The sequence below is a fragment of the Saimiri boliviensis genome, chromosome 8 (genome assembly GCF_048565385.1).
Source record: "Saimiri boliviensis isolate mSaiBol1 chromosome 8, mSaiBol1.pri, whole genome shotgun sequence".
Lineage (NCBI taxonomy): Eukaryota > Metazoa > Chordata > Mammalia > Primates > Cebidae > Saimiri > Saimiri boliviensis.
In genome coordinates this window covers 95,438,786-95,452,059 of record NC_133456.1, presented here as the reverse complement: position 1 = coordinate 95,452,059, position 13,274 = coordinate 95,438,786, and the positions used below count along the sequence as shown (strand labels likewise).

The 13,274-nt window shown below is 51.0% G+C and overlaps 2 long non-coding RNA genes and 1 pseudogene across 7 annotated transcripts in view; 2 read left to right on the top strand and 1 right to left on the bottom strand.

Moving 5' to 3' along the window:
* LOC141585436 (uncharacterized) overlaps positions 1-12,582 on the top strand; it is a 48,345-nt gene extending 35,763 nt beyond the window's left edge. Inside the window, exons 3-4 of one of the 2 annotated variants that reach the window (XR_012518905.1) lie at positions 7,672-7,942; positions 9,184-12,582. This is a non-coding gene — a long non-coding RNA (uncharacterized LOC141585436). Of the gene's footprint in view, positions 1-7,671 lie in introns of both variants that reach the window. The other variant, XR_012518904.1, reaches the window with a different exon arrangement.
* LOC141585435 (uncharacterized) lies at positions 65-7,884 on the bottom strand. Of its 5 annotated transcripts, none has more exons than XR_012518901.1 (8): positions 6,945-7,200; positions 5,452-5,607; positions 4,943-5,075; positions 2,954-3,051; positions 2,455-2,562; positions 2,101-2,253; positions 310-1,594; positions 65-184 (listed from the first exon to the last, which is right to left on the bottom strand). It is a non-coding gene; the product is annotated as an uncharacterized LOC141585435 (long non-coding RNA). The 5 variants fall into 5 exon arrangements; XR_012518903.1 differs by having other exon boundaries at positions 1,401-1,594; XR_012518900.1 differs by lacking the exon at positions 65-184 and adding an exon at positions 7,805-7,884 and having other exon boundaries at positions 215-1,594; positions 6,945-7,127.
* On the top strand, positions 11,659-11,755 carry LOC141585512 (small nucleolar RNA U13; annotated as a pseudogene).
* Positions 12,583-13,274: the final 692 nt, after the last annotated feature.

The following is a 13,274-nucleotide window of genomic DNA, read 5'->3' as shown; positions in this document are numbered from 1 at the left end:
TAAGAACTGTACATGCCCGTTACCCATGTGAGTGAGCCACGTGATTACCTGCATTTCACAGCAGAGGAAGCCGAGTCCACAGAGGTTAGCAGACTCACCCGAGCCACATGCAAGCTCCCCAGCAGCCCAGAGCCGGTCATCCCAGCACCACCCTTGGCTGCACTGCTGGGCCAGGCCTTATAATCTGGAGAAAAGCAGGATGAGAAGCCTCAGCTCTAGTCCCATAAGACCTTGGGAAGTCCAATAAGATCTGGGCCTGGCACTGTGATGCCACAAGCCTCTGTAGGCTTCCATGTGCTCCCACAGTACCTGCCCCTGCATGGTCTGCTGCTGTGCCCATGGGGCAGGGGGCTCCCAGGGAGGAAGGTGGCACAGCTCGGGGCAGGACTCAAACTCTCAGAGATCATGCAGCAGGCGGCATCTGAGCTGGTAGAACACAAGAACATGTTGGCCTTGGACACCTCTCAGAGTGGCCGCAGCAGCTTCTACACCACCAGGTAGCTGGTCACCCAGGCCATGTCCAGGGGCTCATCCCTGCCCTCCCCTCCCTGAGGCAGCAGTGGCAGTGTCACCACCACTAAGTAGTTCCTAGAGGGAACACACAGGACACGTCGCTATGCCTAGCCGAGCCTTGCTCCTTTTGGCTGCAGAGGGGGAGCTCACAGGTCCACAGGAAGAGCCCTGCCATGGAGAGCATTGGGTTGCCTCTCGGGGCTGTCCTTGTTCTAGGAAATCCCATAATGAGGTGGAGGAGGACAGACGCTGGCCTGACAGTAGAGGTGATGGCTGAGGCTTGGACAGAAACAAGCTGCCCTATTTTGAGGACACAGATGTCTGATGTCATGTCTGATCTGACCCCCGGGTCTTGGGCAGCATAGGGCCTGTGTGTGGGGATGCCAAGGACAGGAGCTGGAAGGTGTAGGAAATTGTTTTGGTTTTTGAGACAGAATCTCATTCTGTTTCCCAAACTTGGGTATAGTGGTACGATCTCGACTACCTGTGACCTCTGCCACCTGGGTTTAAGTGATTCCCCTGTCTCATCCTCCCAGAGTAGCTGGAACTACATGCATTCACTGCCATGCCTGGCTAATTTTTTAATTTTTAGTAGAGTCAGGGTTTCACCATGTTGGCCAGGCTGGCTGGAACTCCCGACCTCAAGTGATCTGCCCAAAGTGCTGAGATTACAGGCATGAACTAGTGTGCCCGACCAACAGGTCTAGGAAGTTTCTACAGCTGAGCGGAGGACTGGAACTTTCTTAATATGTAGAGCAGGCTCAAGCCTGTGAGATCTGAATGATTAAGAAGATCTTGGCTCAGGTGGGGGCGGAGTGCGAAGAGGAACATTGCACATTCTGTTGTTGATGGGCCAGTGAGGGGGAGGGACAGGTAGCCTCACTTACCTTTTAGGGAGCTCAGAGGCCCTGCAGCTGTGGGCAGGAAGCAGCTTCAACACCCTCACTGCCAGTTGAATCCAGTTGTTTGGCATTCCCACCAGATCCCACTCACCAGGTAGGCGAATAACCAGACAGGCGATTCTTCAACCAAGCCAACGCCCCGCCCTGGGAGCTCTTCCCTTCCTCAGCCTACATTCTGACTGCAAGATGGCAGGAGCAGAAATTTGTGTTACATCCTTCCTAAGTCAGAGCAGAAGCCAGAGTCCTCCCCTCACCACCCAAGCCTTGGGACCTCCCAGTCCCTCCCAGTTACATCAGCCCCACCACCTTGCTATTCATACAGGCCAGGCCAGGTGGCTCATGCCTGTAATCCCAGCACCAAGTCTCTGGAGCCCAGGATTCTGAGACCAGCCTGGCAAATATAGTGAAACCCTGTCTCTACTAAAAACACAAAAATTAGCCAGGTATGGTGATGAATGCTTGTAATCCCAGCTACTTGGGAGGCTGAGGCAGGAGAATCACTTGAATTTGACAGAGGTTGCAGTGAGCTGAGATCACACCACAGCACTCCAGCCAGGGTGACAGAGTATGAGACTCCATCTCAAAAACAGGCCAGGCACATCTCTCTCCCAGGCCTCTGTGCAGTGGTGCCCCCACCTGCAGCTCTGTTCCCACACTGGCCCCATGGCTCTTGCTCAGACTGTACCTTCTCAACACTGGCCATGGCCACACCACAGGTTCCTCTTCCCACCATCTCAACAATGTCCCTTCTCTAGCATTTGCCACCTAATGTATGGCTCAGTAGTGGTAAACGATGGGCAGTGGGCCACACCCAGCCTGTGGTCATCTTCTGCACAGCCTGCAAGAAAGAAGGGCTTTTATGTGTTTGTAAAAGATTACAAAACAGGCCAGGAGTGGTGGCTCATGCCTGTAGTCCCAACACTTTGGAAGACCAAAGGAGTTGCATCACTGAAGGTCAGGAGTTTGACACCAGCCTGGAGTGGCAAAACCCTGTCTCTACTAAATGCAAAAAATTAGCCAGGTATAGTAGTGCACACACCTGTAATCCCAGCAACTCAGAGGGCTGAGGCAGGAGAATCACTTGAACATAGGTGGCAGAGGCTGCAATGAGCTGAGATCACACCACTGAGACAGAGTGAGACTCCATCTAAAAAAAAAAAAAAAAAAAAAAAAAAACAAAGAAATGTGACAGAGAAGAACGGCCTGCTTAAGAGGTGACTCTCAGGCTCTCTGCAGGGAGTGGTGCACACCCTGCTGTAGATTTCTCATGCTTCGTGTCTGTCTCTGAGTAAAACTGAGCTTCCTGAAGGCAGGGGTCCGCCTGGCCCACGGTGGCCCTCTGCAGCACCTCCTAAAATCCTGCCTGCACTGGGACCATGCTCGTGAGGTCTCCGTGGAGTAAGGAAGAAACCCCAGCTTTCTCTCCTGTGAAATGGGGCAGTCAGAGGAGTCAGTGAGTCAGAGCGTGTCGACGCATTCAGCATTGTGCCTGATACGTGGCAGGAAGGCCGGATGCGCCACTCCCAACCCTGCATTACCTGGTTATGAGGTCATACAGGTCCAGCAGGGGCTTGCAGAGCCTCTTCAGTGCCCGTGAGAATGTGGCCTCAGCCCCGGACAGCATCGAATGGGCCACCTGGAGGAGGGGACAGAGAGAGCTGTCTCTGTTGTCCTCAACTGCCAGCCACGCCCCATCTTTGCCCTCAGTCTCCAGCTCCAGGGTGCCTTCACGGCCCCTCGGGCCACCCTAATGGGCCTGGGACCCCGGTTGACTGGCATCCCGGAAACCCAGGCCTGTAGCCACCTCCAGGGGCTGCAGCATCACTTCCAGGAAGGTGTTCTTCAGTGTGGCCAGGGGCCCTGCAAAAGGCAGCCACCACCCACCATGAGGCCTCTGGGGAGCTCAGAGGCCCAGCCCAGGTCTGGAGGAGATAGGGCCTGTTCCTGGGATTAAAATGGTGGGGGAAGTGGGGGAAAAGAAATAGAGTAGAAGGCACTGAAGATTGCAGGTGAGTTGTTACAGTAAACCCGAGCCGCCTCTGCATGGCCTGCTTACAAGTTGTCTGGGAACTTGGATTGGGGGTTTCCCCCACTCCTAGAAGTGATATGAGGCTCTCTGCACCTGAACTGTTTGCACAAACGGGGTTTATGCTGAACCCCTGCTTGCCTCCTAGGAGTCTGACAGTGTGCTCTGAGCCAAGCAGCACCTGCCAATTAGGCAGCCCCACTAAATACCCTGGGTGACATAGTGCTGGGACAGCCAAGTGCCTCCCATGTGAAGGCGCTGGACTGGGAGAGGACACTGGGTGCTGGCCCTGGTTCCCCCTGGACTCCGCCCTGGCCCCCTTCCCTGTGCTGACATTCCTGCTTTCTCTCACTGTAGTCAATGACAGCTGTGAACAGCACAGTGGGCCGAGTCATGGAGCACTCTTTCAAATTCACTGCCCTGTGGGTGGCCATGGGACTCTGGCACAGCAGAGAGGATATAGAGAGGGCATTCAATAGCCAGTCAGAGGGACACCTACCCTGGCATGGGGCACGGTCTTACTTAGCCCCAGATGGTGGAGAGGCCAGAAGTTCCTAGTCCTGCCAGGAGGACAGTCAAGGCAGCCGCTGTGAGCATTTAAGGACCATGCGGCCACAAAGAGCTCATCGTGGAACCAGAAAGAGACCCTGTGGCAGTAAGCATCACAGAAACAAGGCTGTACACGCAAAAGAAAGCAGGCAGAAGACTGAAGAAACAGAGGCAGCAGGCATAAGGAATATTACCTTGGAGACCTTGTAAGAATAAGACAGAAGCCCATGAAAAAAAGAAGGTTGGGTCAGGCACCGTGGCTCACACTTATAATCCCAGCACTTTGGGAGGCTGAGGCCAGTGGATCACAAGGGCAAGAGATCAAGACCATCCTGGCCAAAATGGTGAAGCCCCATCTCTTCTAAAATACAAAAAGGAGCCAAGCATTGTGGTGCATGCCTGTGGTCCCAGCTACTTGGGAGGCTGAGGCAGGAGAATCACTTGAATACGGGAGGCAGAGGTTGCAGTGAGCTGAGATTATGCCACTGCACTCCAGCCTGGTGACATAGCGAGAAAAAAAATAAATAAGCCACCACCATTTGCAGGACTGGATGTGAAAAGAAAAAAATATGTATAAGGTTAAATGCGTGCTATAGAAGAACTACCACCTGTTCAGCAGCTGAGCACACCGTGATTCCTAACTCGGCAAAAGGACCCCTGCTCTGGGAAAAACTAAGTGAACTGCTGTTTCCAAAATGCATTTTTATGATTGAAAATCTGTTTCCCAAGCCCTCCTTCCAGTCCTTGGCACTGTGACAAGCGTTTCTTACTTCTGAGGACGTGGGGTTGGAGATGCAAAAGGGAAAGTCACCAAGGCTGAGTTCCAGCTGTCCTATGTGGCTATGCTATTGGGAGCAAGTTCATCTCTTTAGGAAAGAGCTCAGGGTACTCAGATCACCTTGCCAGACTCTGGTGCTCTCTCTGGATGTCCCACCTGGCCCGGGCACCCTACCTTGTGGCTGAGGCCGGGATCTGTGTGCTGTGGAGCTCATGGCCCAGCTCCAGCTGGTAAGCGCCATCTAAGCCACTCTCTGTCGGCAGCCTCTGGCCGGTGCTGCACTGGTGCGCTGGCTGCTTTGCCTGAGCTGTGAAGATTGATCAACGGACCCCTGCCCCCCTCTGCCAGGCAGCCCTCCACCAGGGCTCCAAGAGGAGGAGGGCCCAGCCCAGCCTGGCCTCAGCCGTGTCCTCCCAGCCCTGTGGTCTGCTTCACCTGTCACTCCATTAGAACCTGTTCTTGGGGAGGCCTTAAGAGAGGGATGAATGTCCCCTCAGCAGACACACCTTTTTGTTGTTGTTGTTTTAAATGAGCAGGTACTAAGTCCTACTCAGAGCCCACAGAATGACTAATGGAAAATCCTGTGGTGACAGCATATCTTAGCCTGCAGAGCCACAGCCTCAAGAAACAGGGCAGACCCTGCCACCTCCAACTGCCCCACAGCCAGACATGCAGTGCCTTACCCAGCAGGCTGCACTGGATCCTCAGGGAGTTGGTCCAGAGCCGGCCTCGCTGCTGCAGCAGGCTAAGGGCACACAGCCCCGCCAGTCCTGACACGACGAGCTCGGCACCCAGTGTGGCCGCCCAGTGTCCATCCTCCTCCTTCCTTTCCAGCAGTGCTGCCGGGACAGAGAGCAGGCAGGAGAAAGGGTCAGCCCCCAAGGACCAACACCCTGAGCCCCAGGCAGAGAGGGGACTCGGGATATGCCAGGGGCCTTGGGGTTGGGGGGCTCATTGAAGAGTCAACACCTGTGCCCTGCGCAACAGCCCACAGACAGGCCTGATCACGGCTCACTGCAGCCTTGACCTCTCAGGCTCATTTGATCCTCCCACCTCAGCCTCCCAAGTAGTAGCTGGAACTACAGACTTGTGCCGCCACCTTGGCGCGTGTGTGTGTGTGTGTGTGTGTGTGTGTGTGTGTGTGTGTATATACATATATTTTAGAAACAGGGGTCTATGTTGTCCAGGCTGATCTTGAGCTCCTGGACTCGAGCAATCCTCCTGCCTTGGCTTCCCAAAGTTCTGGGATTATAGGCATGGGACACTGTGCTTGGCCCAAGAATAAGGTAGAATGAGGCTGGGCACAGTGGCTCATGCCTGTAATCCCAACACTTTGGGATGCCAAGGCAGGCAGATTTCCTGAGGTCAGAAGTTTGAAACCAGCCTGGCCAACACAGTGAAAGCTTGTCTCTACAAAAATACAAAATAAATAAATAACCAGGTGTGGTGGTGGGCACCTGTAATCTCAGCTACTCAGGAGGCTGATGCAGGAGAATCGCTTGAACCCAGGAGACAGAGGCTGTGGTGAGCCAAGATTGCACCATTGCATCCAGTCCCAGCAACACTGTGAGAATGTCTCAAAAAAAAAAAAAAAAAAAAAATGAAACAAAATCAAATAGGACAGATGACAAAAGAATTAACCACACCTCATAGGTTGTTGGATAAATTTCACCTTCTGAAGCTTCTGCTTCTGCAACACTGAAGGTCATCCAGAACACACAGGTGGAACTGGGTCAGCTGTTATGACTCCCAAACACCCACATGAGGTGGTCAACAGCCACTGCTCCAAGTGCCCCCAGCTTCAGCTCCTGTCCTTACCTTGGAATCATTCAGAACACATAAGCGGCACGCCCAGGTGCCACCGCCCTGGCTCTGGCACCGGGCCAGCGCCTGCTCAGCCTGGGTGTGTGTTTTAAATGCCCTGTGTATTTTAGGTCAAAATGTTACATGTTTCTGACCATGGGTGAGAATAAAAACTGCCCTAAAGCTGCTATTTTAAGGTTTGTGGGGGCAGTTGGAGGTTGGGGAGGTTCTGGGGGCTCACTGAGCCTACGTCTGTCCTTAGATGGGTTGTTGAGATTGAGAGGCTAGGCTGATGAGGACCATCAGGAGGCATTTGGCCCACACCCTAGCCTGGCCACAGGGGAGATGGGGCACAAGGGGTTTCATAGCCTACCTGTCAGGTGGGCTTGGTCACTCAGCAGATGGCTCAGTGATGCAGAGAGGCCAGCTTGCAGCCTGCCTGCTGCGTGAGGTTCCCTGTAAAGATGACAGGGCTGCCCCCATGACCAGTTTCATCTCCAGCTGCTCCTGGAACCACTCAGCCTTGCCGACCATGGGTGGCTGCATGTCTCCAGTCCTGAAAAGGCCGTGGTGTCACCCGGAATGACAGGCTTGGCCAGCAAGCCCAGCCATGATCACACAAGCTGGGACTGGAGAGAGGGCAGGAGACAGCCCAACTAACGGCTTTGTATGCTGATCCTTCCCCGGTTTTGATTTTCCTTGAGATAGAGTCTCACTCTGTCACCCAGGCTGGAGGGCAGTGGCAGGATCCTGGTTCAATGCAAACTTCGTCTCTGGGTTCAAGTGATTCTCCTGCCTCAGCCTCCCAAGTAGCTGGGATGACAAATGCACACCACAGTGCCCAGCTAGTTTTTGTATTTTTAGTAGAGACCGGGTTTCACCATGTTGGCGAAGCTGGTCTCAAACTCCTGAGCCCAAGTGACCCGCCCGCCTTGGCCTCCCAAAGTGCTGAGATTACAGGTGGGAACCACTATGCCCAGCCCTTCCCGAATTTTTTAAACTCGGGATTTCTCAAAATTAGAAACCTGTGTTATAAACTCAGACATAAACACAAAGGACTACTCTTCTCTCACTGACAACCCCCTCGTTGGATCTATCAGAAACTCTGTCGGCCATCACTATGGAACGTGACTAGAGTCCACCCCATCTGCCATCTCCGCTGCCCACCAGCGCCAGCCCTGGTCATGGAGCCTGTCTGACTGAAACATCCTCCCGGCTCCCCCGGCTCCCAACCTGCCGCTGGCAACGGATCTCCACGTGGTGACCCGACACTTCCAATGATGGCACACTAGCGTTTCTTGCAGTACAATCCAAAGTCCGTGAGGCCTGTGAAGCCAGAACTTTGTTGGTCACTGGTGCAGACACTGGCAGGTGGGCCACGGGGACAGCTCATTACACTCCAGGGCCCCGCATGGGAGATCCTCTAGAAAAGACATGTGCAACAATAAATACCATGTTTGATGACCCCACCAAGCTGCAGACACACCCCACAAACCCCTCTGATAGCCACTAGCTGGTCAGTTCACTCAAAAGATGTCCAAACAATACTCGCTATTGCCAGACCATCACTACTTAATGCTATGTTTCCCTGATCCCCACAGACATGTGTGCAGATGTGTATGTATGTGCATGCATCTGTATACAGATGTATCTGTACGTGGATGTGTGTAGATGTGTATGTATACAGATATATGGAAATACAGATATGTGTGTATCAATGTGTGGATATGGATGTGTGTACATGTAGACATGTGTACGAATGTGTGTATACAGACGAGTGTGCAGATGTGTGTAAAGACGTGTATATATATGGCTGTTTGTATCTGAACGTATGTGTACAAATATGTCTGCATGTGGATGTAGATGCTCGCAGCTCCTCCTGCTGGCAGGCACATCCTAGAGCCGGCTTTCTTCAGCGTGTATCGGAGGCTGCGTGGTGTTCTCAGAGCTTCCTCAGGGTGCAGGTGAACAGGGTGAGCACAGAACTTCTCTCCTAAAGCACACTTTGCAGTTAAAGAGAACACTAGCCACAAATGCGTCAGGTCAGCGGGCGAAAACTGGGGCTCTCCAGGCAACACCGGACCAACCCCCACACACCGGGGTAGGGGGTGTCAAACAGAACACTTCCCACATCAACCTTAAATCCCTCAGACTTTAAGGTTGAACCCAAGCCTCGAACCCCTGGGCCCAGGGATTCAAGATTGAACCCGAGCTCTGGCACTTTGTATTCATGAGCTCATCTGCCGCAGTTTCCCCATCTTGTACGGGGTTAGAAAAAAGACTTGAAGAAGGGGCTTGCTGGAACAGGCTCCAGAAAGTTATAGAGCGCAGGCTGTTACTGTAATTTTGATGAGTCTATGAGTCTGGGGCAGATAGAACTAGAATTTCTCCAAAGGCAAATAAACATTTCCAGGCTTCAGACAGCTCTATAGGGAGTGGCAGGAAGGTCCGAGGGGAGGTACAGGCAATCTGTGCTTGCATCTTTAGCAAATAAGAAGACGTTCAAGGCCCCCTGGGAGTTCTGGAAATGAAGCAGATGTCTCAGCCATCAGACAGGTGGGGCTTTAGGAAGAAGATGGCTCTCCCCTGACACGCGTCTTCTCCCCACCCAGGCTGACGGCACAGGTGGAAATGGAGAGAGTATTTATGCAGCAAGACATCCAGCCCTAGCTTCAGATGCGCCACTCCAGCCATCTGAGAAGACACTGCAAATTGAGGCAGAACTGGGTGATCCACTGCTGAACGTGCCCAGTGGTCATGCCTGGTGGGATCAAGGCTAAAGGTGCTATTTGTACCCTGGCTGGAGTGCAGTGGTGCAATCTCGACTCACTGCAACCTGCACCTTCCAGATTCAAGCAATCCGCCTGCCTCAGCCTCCTGAGAAGCTGGGCCCACAGACGTGCACAACCACGCCCAGGTAAGTTTTGTATTTTTGGTAGAGACAGGGTTTCACCTTCTTGGCCAGCCTGGTCCCAAGTCCCTGACTTCATGTGATCCTCCCACCTCACCTCCCAACATTTGTACACTTTCTGAAGTCACTGTTCTGCTTGAAAAGGGGATAGAAGATTTAAATCTTCTCCCCGGGATGGAGGAAACAGACACGAAACTTCAACACAACGACAAGGGCTTCAAGTGACGACTATCCAGGTACCCTTGGGTAAGAACCCTTGAAAAGGACCTACTAAGATGAAAATGAGCCTGCACAACACAGTAAGCCTCATCTCCACAAAAAGAAAAGAAAAGAAAAGAAAAAAAAAATGGAAGGGCATCATGGCACAGGCCTTAGATCCAGCTACTTGGGAGGCTGAAGCAAGAGGATCGCTTGGGCTCAGTGGTTCAAGGCTGCAGTCATCTGGGATCATGCCATTGCATAGAAGACCTTGTGAAAGAAAGAGGAAAGTGGGTGAGAAAAAAAGCAGGGGAAGAGAGAGGGGAAAGGAAAGAAAAGAGGTAGGAAAAGGAAGAAAGAGGGAATAGAGGGAGGGAGAGAAAGGAAAGAAAAGAGAAAGACATATAAACCTTGTGGCCAGGGAATTCCACTGTTAAGAATGTACTCTGCAGAGAGAATGGTGTTCACCACAGAATAATTGTAAGAGAGGAAACCTGGGAAAAACTCAAGAGCACTTCATTATGAAACTAGCTGAATACATTCCATTAAATGGACTTTTACATGGTCATTCGCACTACATGGGACACACCGATTTTTTTTTTAGGTAGATATATTAACTCCACGTGCTGATCGTGTGCATAGATCATCTCGGAAAGGAATCACCAAAAAAACCCTAACAGTGGTTGGCTTTCAGGAGAGGAGGGAGAGCGGCTTTAAGGCGGCACCAGCACCAACCGATACAACTTTTTGCAATGAGGACCATGTTTGAGGACCATCTGCAGCTGCGGAGCACCTGAAATGTGGCCGACGCAGCCAAAGAACCGAATCCTTCATCTTCTTTAATGTTAATTCATTTAGATTTTTTTTCTATTTTGAGATGGAGTCTAGCTCTGTTGCCCAGGCTGAAGTGAGGCTGCATGATCTTGGCTAACCGCAACCTCTGTCCCCAGGTTCAAGCAGGTCTCCAGGTCTCCTGCCTCAGCTTCCCAATTAGATAGGGTTACAGGGCTTCACCACCACATCTGGCTTCTTTCTGTGTTTTTAGTAGAGATGGGGTTTCACCATGTTGGTAAGGCTGCTCTCAAACTCCTGACCTCAGAAGAGCCACCTGACTCTGCCTCCCAAAGTGCTGGGATAACAGGCAGGAGCCACCATATCTGGCCTCACTTTGATTTCAAGAAACACAGATGCCACTGGCTGCCATATGGGAGACTCAGTTCTATACTCTTTCATAGGTTTTGAACTTTGAATCATTTAAATGCATTGCCTATTTTCTTTAGTTGTAGAACTTACCAGGATAGTATTTAGACTATTAATCTAAATGAAATCTACCATAGATTTTAAATTGTAATAGCAAATGCTGATATATAAAAAGATTGCCAAGGTGTGTGTGTGTGTGTGTATTAAGTGTGCATGTGTGTGTATATATATATATATATATATGCATGTGTATTTCCTTTTTTTTGTGAGTCAGAGTCTCGCTCTGCCACCCAGTCTGGAGTGCAGTATTATGAACTTGGCTCACTGCAACCTCCGCCTCCAGGGTTCAAGTGGTTCTCCTGACTAAGCTTCCCGAGTCACTGGGATTACAGGCATGCACCACCACGTCCAGCTCATTTTTGCATTTTTAGTAGAGAAGGCATTGCACCATGTTGGCCAGGCTGGTCTTGAACTCCTGACCTCAAGTGATCCACCTGCCTCGGCCTCCCAAAGTGCTGAGGATTACAGAAATGAGCCAGCATGCCCAGCTGCAAAGGTGTATTTTTGAGTAAAAAGAACAACGTACAAACAAAAAGTAGAGAACAGCTGGGGGTGATGGCTCATTCCGATCATCCTAGCACTTTGGGAGGCTGAGGTGGGAAGATCGCTGGAGCCCAGGAGGTTGAGGCTGCAGTGAGCCATGTTTGCACCATTGCCCTCCAGCCAGAGTAATGGAGCAAGACCCTGCCTCAAGAAAAATTAAAAGTAAAATTAAGAAATCAAAACCTAAGCATGACCATTGGGTTTTCATGCTATTTTATGATATGCACCCTCCTCAAAACTTGTTATGGTATCATCACATCACCCACCTGATGCGAAAAATAAAAAATAAAACCCAGAAACTCAAACTAAAAATATTTGCAAATCTATAGCGTTATGCGTTGTCCCGTGTCTCCCCGAAAGATGCTGAAGCCCTATGCCGCAGGGTCTGTGGATGCGACCTTATTTGGAAATAGGCTCTTCACATGTGATCAGGCTAAGCTGAGGTAATGAGGGTAAATTTTAATCCCGTGTGCCTGGTGTCCTTATAAAAAGGGAATGTGTGGACAAAGACACCTACCAAGGGAAGACAATGTCAAGACAGAGACAGAAGACCACCTACAAGCCAAGGAACTCTGGAAGCTCTGAGAATCCAGGAGCGAGACCTGGGACAGACCCTCCCTCACAGCCTTCACAGGAAAAACAAACAAACAATAAAAAATCTCTTGATTTCAGACTCCTGGCCTCCAGAACAGTGAGAATAAACCTCTGTGGTTGAAGCTACACAGTTTAGGGTACTTTGTTAAGGCAGCGCTGGGAAATGAATACAGATTTCTTGGGGCGTGCATCAACACTCGTGAAGGAAATTTGGGACATGGCATGCTTGAACTTACGATTCATACTTTTCTCTACTCTGAATTCTTTTTTTTGAGAGACAGGGTCTCACTCTGTCACCCAGGCTGGAGTGCAGTGGCACAAGCACGGCTCACTGCAGGCTCCACCTTCTGGGCTCCAGCAATCCTCTTGCCTCAGGCTCCTGAGTAGCTGAGACTACAGGCACATGCCACTGTGCCTAATTTTTAAAAAATGTTTTGTAGAGATGGGGTCTTGCTATGTTGCCCAGGTTTACACCTGGAACTCCTAGCCTCAAGTGATCTTTCCTCCTTGGCCTCCCAAAGTTCTGGGATTATAGGTATAAGCCATTGTGACTGGCTTGCTTTTTTTTTTTTTTTTTTTTTTTTTTTTAAGACAGAATCTTGCTCTATTGCCCAGGCTGGAGTGCAGGGACATGATCTCAGCTCACTGCAACCTCCACCTCCTGGGTTCAAGCAATTATTTTGCCTCAACCTACCGAGTAGCTCAGCTTATAGGCTCCTACCACCACACCCAGCTAATGTTTGTATTTATATTACAGGCGGGGCTTCACCAGTGGGCCAGGCTGGTTTCAAACTGCTGACTTCAGGTGATTCACCCACTTCAGCCTCCCAAAATGCTACGATCGTGGCTCACTGCAACCTCTGGCTCCTGGGTTCAAGCAATTCTCCTGCCTCAGCCTCCCAAGTAGCTGGGATTACATGTCCTGCCACCATGTCCGGACAGTTTTTGTACCTTTAGTAGAGACGATGTTTCACCATGTTGGCCAGGCTGGTCTTGAACTCCCGACCACAGGTGATCCACCTGCCTCAGCCTCTCAAAGTGCTAGGATAACAGGCATGAGCCACTGTGCCCGGCCTACTTCCATTATTATTACATTGTAATATATAATGAAATACTTACACAACTCACCGTAACGTAGAATCAGTGGGAGCCCCGAACTTGTTTTCTGAAACTAGATGGTCCCTTCTGGGGGTGATG